The following is a 6,561-nucleotide window of genomic DNA, read 5'->3' on the forward strand; positions in this document are numbered from 1 at the left end:
GGACATCAATTTCACATTTAAATTGACGACACATTCAAATTTAAATTCACATGATTCACATCGCCATAGATGACCACAGATCATCACAGATAAACATAAATATGCCAAGGTCCCATCATCACACATACATCTAAATATAGTTACATATGAAGTTTGGCACAACAAAGCATGCATCAGGTCAAAGACCATGCTATAGTTCACAGAATAGCTGCAGTTCACACATACATCTAAATATAGTTCACATAACATACATCCATCACCAAAGGCCGTGCATGCACAGGTCAAAGACCATGCTGCAGTCGTTCACAGGCACATAAGTTCACAGCCATGCATCAATTGAACCAAAAGACGCAGCCACTTGTTCACAGCGCAGCATCCATCACCAAAATAAGCAACCAACAGCAAAGTGCACTAGCTGATAACCCAAGACAACCTTACTGTGTTGCTTGGCATCCTAGAACCATAGACATCAAAGTCTTGATCAGTGCATCAATGTCAGCTTGCCTTTTCTTCGACTCCTCTTCTTGCTTAGCCCTAGCTGCTTCTGCCTCCTGGAATTTCTTCATCATTTCTTCCATTTGCTATTGTTGAGCCTTGACAACCTCCCTAAGATCACTTGATGTTTGTTTCTCCACCACCAGTTCCTCTTCTAGGTCATGCTCAGCACTAACACGTGTGGCATTGCTTTAGAGCCCCACATTTACAAGAAACCCGTTCTTCTTAGTTTTCTGAACAAGAGCCTGAGATACCACATGAGTCACATCCTTTGGTTGAAGACCATCATCTACAGGTTCATTCAGCTTCTCCTCTATTTCAGCATAAGAGACATAGATAGGTCAATGATCATGATATATGAACCTAATGTATCATCAGATTGTGAACTAAGTATGATTTTACTTACAATAAGAGATTGAACTGCAGGAGCAAATCCTTTCTTTTGTTGTAGTGCATCTCTTTCAATAGTTCCAGTGGATTTGGTGGTTCGTTTTTGTACTTGTTCGCCTGAAAAAAAAATAGAAAAGGACACTCTAAAAAACTATTGCTGATTCTATGTATTACTAACACAGATAAAAGGCATTAAACAAACTAAGCTAGAACATTTTCTAGATTTTCAAGTGTTAGTGGCATAACTAATTTTGTAGCCCCAAGTTTAGTATGCAGTGATATAATTTTGAAAACCAAGCAACCAGCAGCAGATTTTTGTTGCATTGTTGTTTCTAAAGTTCTACGAAGACCTGGTTGATGGGAAAGGATCGGATGAGAAGCCTAAAAACATTCCAGACAAGCCACTGAACAAAAAGATAAAGTTTGAGGACTCTGATTCTTCAGATGATGAGGATGAAGACCCACTCTGGTGAGGAAGCCGACAATGGGATTGGGAATGATGTGGAGAAAGGTGAACCGCTCCATCTGAGAAGCAACAGGAGGTGCTTGATACCTCTGATACTGCGAGTAAGGACAATACCACTCCATCTGAGAACCAACAGGAGGTACTTGATACCTCTACCGTGAGCAAGGACAATGAGGAACAAGCAGTCACTACTGATGAACCGAAAGAAAAGAAGCAATGTGTGGAAGATCCTCCAGTTTCTGAGTAGACCGTGCAAAAAGAAACTACTGATGAACTAAAGGAGTCCACTGATAAACCAAAAGAGTCTAGTGAAAAAAATATTGATGATTTAATTGACGAGGACCTGAAAGAAATAGGGGGACAGGAAAAAGGTATCTTTGCTTTCTGGTGTGGTTATAGCTTAAGATATCTGCTACAGTGCTCCTCTGTTATGGTATAGTGCATATAATTTATACCAAAGAATAAACTGAAGTTTCTAGCATTTTCTCCATAGTTGAGGATGGATTGATCCATTTATCTTTTCTAAATTTTGTTCTTATTAAGCAGGGCCTTTAGCATAGGAACTTAGGGATGCTTTTAAACTACTGTAGACTTGTCCATCCTTTTACTATTATCATACAAATTTATACTGTAGATCCAAGTCCCATAGTGACCCTTAGGATACTGCAATCAAATATTCTCGTGCTTAATAATCTTCTCTAGCTCAGATTCAAAATTTAAATTTAGGTTGTACAGGATAAAATTGTTTCAGGCATGACTTTAGAGGTTGATTATTGTTGTATCTAACAAATCACTTTATACTAGATTTAATCTTGTTGCAACATCACTGAGTGTTCATGTATAAGTAGATCAGTACACTTCAGCTTAAACAATTTGTTGTGGGATGAAGATCATGTAGGAAATCTTGACTAATGAAGTGGTGGAAATTGGTATTATATACACCTTTTTAGCAACTGTTTATTTGAACCTTGAGCTGAGTCATCATCCCAGGTCTTATCTGCTTGTGTATTTCATTTGTTCAGTTCTGCTGGAAATCTTTCTGGCAATCGATTTATTATATTATATGCAAAAACAGCACATATTGACTAAGCTATGTATCTGTTTTTTTTTGAAAAAATTCTACTATGGTTTATGGCATTATATGCTAACTTATATGACTTTTTGTATTATGAACAGAGGCTCTTTGCAAGCCTTGAGTCTGGCTGCAATGGATGCATATTCATTCAAATGCATAAAAGAGCAGGAGACCCTGGTCCAGTTGAGATTGTACAAAACATGATGTCATCTGCTGCTTCGACTCGTAAACATATGTCAAGGTTCAGATATGGTTCTATTGCTGCCCATCTTCTCTTGTCACTGTTAATTTTCATTTTTAAAGATGCAGTTTTTCTTTGCTGATACAGATTATTGAGTTGCTTTCACACTTATAAACTCCCCATCTGAATGCAAACTAGTGTGTCAAGGTTCAGATATGGTGCTTTCATAGTTGCTGCACGTGTGTGTGCTGTGTTCTGTGCTCAACTCCTTCTACCTCTAGCCAAGTGTTGTGTAAGGGTGATCTGGTTGCTCACCTGTACAGGGAGGCCGGTTGCCAACAAAGTTTGCAAAAAAAGACTATTTTACTTTTCTTGGTACTGACTATTAATTTTTGTGGAGGTAGTGTGTTAGATCATATATGTTCATGTTATGAATGGATTAGGTACAGTTTTGATTTGCGATGACAGTGCTACTCTTAGATAAGTTTCATTTAGTTCAGTGAATCAGTTTATAAGTGTCATGCTCCTTAATATCAATCACCCTGCAATTATACTTCTGTGTTTTCTCATCCAATGAAGTGCATGAAACATAACCAGACAAACTATAACATCCAAACATATATTCTGAACAAGTATTTTGTTCTCTTTGTTCATTATCTAGAATTGGACATGGTTTCTAACTCGGAACTTTAATCATACAGTTTGCAGTGTTATATGAAGCAAGGTCAAACATAGGAATTGATAGAATGAAAATCATAAATGCAGTAGCAAAATCTGTACCACAACCTTATTATTAATCTTTGTGCCATAGCTACATACAAAGCTCTTTTAAATATGCAGCGAAGAAAAGACCTCACAAACAACATGTTCTAGTGAAAAGACCTCACAACCAACAACAGATTTTTGTCAACTATTACTAAGCTTTGTGCCATAGCTACATACAAAGCTTTAAATATGCAGAGAAGAAAAGACCTCACAAATAGCATGTTCATATATAGTATCTTGCAATTGAAGCTCCAGCAACATGTTCTAGTTGAAAGTGACAATGAGTTGTACTCACCAAATCTACAATTTGCATTTCATAGCTGCGAGAACTAGTGGTCTGATGGAACTGCACTTTGCTTCTGTTCTCTCTGTTCTTCTCACAAGTCACCTACAGCAATATGGTTTTGTTGCTAAGCACACATGACATCAAACATGATGAAATTGGAAAAGTTGGATGATCTTACCATTTTTTGCTCATTTTTCCAGTGTTCCACAAGTTTATCCCATTGCTCATTAGTCATTGTGTCCACAGGAGATGTTTTGGGCACCAGATGTAGTGGCAAAGCATCAAAATACCTCTTTTTCAGCTTGTAGCGCTGCTGGCGAACAGCTTTCTTCAGCATAGCCACACATGCTTTTTTTCATAGGTAATGAATTTGCATCCGTATGAAACTTTGACTGGTGACAGTAAACAACATTGCCAATTGTTATTGAATGCACAATCTTAATGTTGCAAATAAATAGTGGAAAGGGGCAAGTTTGAACACTTACAACAACTCTCAATATGTACGCGTCGATCATCTTAGGATACTTCTTGTATTCCTTCCAATGTGGAAATATTGGAACAATTTGTCTTACTGCAATGTTGCACTCAGTTGCAAATTTTGTAGCGATCATCACTGAGTTTGGTCTTCTCTTCCCTGGCTCAATAACCAAAGGAAGTCTCTTCTTCCTCGAGCGAGTCATCTGAACAAGTTCCCTCCCAATACTAGGTCCCCTCGTCCAGTTCTCCTCATCAAATAGGTCATCTACGAAGGAGTTGTGTTAGTATACTGCTGTCCTATGTTGGGTATGGAATTACAATGTGCAAGACTTAGAAATACACACCTTCAGTGATGTTGGCAACCTGTGTTTGTCCATTTTCATTGACATCATTCATTGTGGCGCCATTTGGAGTGTGTCCATCCAGGTTCAGCTCAGTGTGTACATGCTGATCTCTAGCCAGGCAGCCATTTTGCTCACCTGCATCAGCTACAATGCAATATAGAGTTAGTAATAGTACTTTAGAATGTTGTCTCTAAATTTGAGTTTGATTTGTTACAAGAATGTAGTCAGTTAACCTTCCTCTATAGCCTGATTAGGGATTTCAGCTTGATTATTCATTGCATTAACATCAGCTGGACGATTCTTCATTCCCCTTGTGACCAACACTAGATTTCATCCCAGGTTGTTCCTTCTTAGCACCTATCTTTCCTCTTCTTTGTTGTTGTCTTCTTTGCAAAGAACCAATCAAACATACAGAATGGGAGATAAACATTAGATGCAATTAGCAAGCAAAGCACATATTAAGATTTGACACTATGGAATAACTAGCACCTTAGATGATAAAGTAGGAGGCTCCAGGTCATCATCACTTAGATGGGCATCACTGTTCGCCTCATCCTCACCATTGTACTCCGAACCAGAGTCTTCTCTGTCCTGCTGCTGCCACTTTTCTGGGGAAATAGTAGTGTTCGCACACAGTTGAGCTAACACAGGAAGTCCTAGTTTCTGCATGTATGCGTTGTTGTGCATACACGTTCTCATCCGTAGGAGTAAATAAGGATTGATCAGAGCTTCTGCAATGAGAAGGAACAAAGAGTGCAGATGTCAGCATGTTATAGTGAAAAGACCTCACTTGTAAACTAATTTATATTGTGAGGAGCATGTAGATTATCTTTCCTACCAGGACCCTCCATTACTAATCTCACACCGACAAATACCTTAAGCTGACAATGACTATTTTTAATTAAAGGAGAACGCAGAACAGTAAACAGTTGTGATTCCCAGAAACAGAGATCACCCAAAATAGAAGCTACATGAGAGACACTTTACCCAAAATGGAAGCTGCATGAGAGACACTTTACCTTCAATCGGGTTTCCCTGCCGTGGCCTTTTCGAATTCACAGCAGCAGCACCTATAACAAATTAACAGTTCAGGTTAAAGAACCCCACAGATGTTATCACTCTGAGAAGGCACTGCTAGTAGTAGCAGCAGAAATTGACGAGGATCTTGTGGCAATTTAGTTCAGGGCATCAATCCCAAGCTTTTCAAGCACATCCACAATTCCACATAATAATCCAAGAGGAGAAAATACTAGTGAGGTAACCCAGCAAACATCCCTCCCCTGATTTCCCCCAATTTTCGCTAATGTACAGAAAGAGTTTAGCTAGTGGTGAACCATTTCCTATATGTCCATCACCTGCCCCAATAGCACATTGACTCTACAGCAATGTACGTCACCGAAACACGGAGAAGAGGAGGGACAGCTCCATCTCATGGGGCACATGCGACCACATCCCCCTTCGCCAAAATTATATCGCCCAAAATAGAAGGTGCAGGAGAGACATTCACCTTCAACATGCTCTCCCCGCCGTGGCCCCTTCGCTGGTTTCCTGCCCCTCTTCTTCGGCGACATCGGTGGTGCCTGCGGGATGGTGGCGGTCGCGCTCGACGCGCTCGTCACCTTCACCATCGAGGCCGTGCTTGTAGGCTGCTAGACGGCGGAGCGGGATGGCGAAGCGGCGGTGGAGGAATCGGTGGATCTGGAGGCTGCGGGATGGTGGAGCGGGGCTGATGGACGGTGGAGCTGCGGGATGGTGGAGGCTGCAGGATGGATTGGGGGGATGGTGGCGGCATTGGCTGGGCGAATTGGAAGATTTGGGGGGATTTGGTGGCGCCGTTGCCTGCGAGACGGTGGAGCCAGATTATATATGGCGCTGCAATATTACCAAAATATCCCCATCGTTTCATTTGTGGGATGCACGGATGGCGGGGCATAATGGTAAATTCGTAGCCAAATATTGGAGGTGGGAAGGCCGCTCGCCGCGAAATTTTCAGAGCGCGCGCGTAATTTTTCCAGGGCGCGCGTCTCTGTTCAGGGTGCCTCTTTTTTTTCTTCTGTTATTTTTTTCTTAGCTATCTAAATA

At 40.7% G+C, this 6,561-nt stretch overlaps 2 pseudogenes; one reads left to right on the forward strand and one right to left on the reverse strand.

Moving 5' to 3' along the window:
* Positions 1–434: 434 nt before the first annotated feature.
* LOC136469826 (uncharacterized) lies at positions 435–6,107 on the reverse strand (annotated as a pseudogene).
* Positions 1,182–2,794, forward strand: LOC136475429 (uncharacterized; annotated as a pseudogene).
* Positions 6,108–6,561: the final 454 nt, after the last annotated feature.

This window comes from Miscanthus floridulus, chromosome 8 (genome assembly GCF_019320115.1).
Source record: "Miscanthus floridulus cultivar M001 chromosome 8, ASM1932011v1, whole genome shotgun sequence".
Lineage (NCBI taxonomy): Eukaryota > Viridiplantae > Streptophyta > Magnoliopsida > Poales > Poaceae > Miscanthus > Miscanthus floridulus.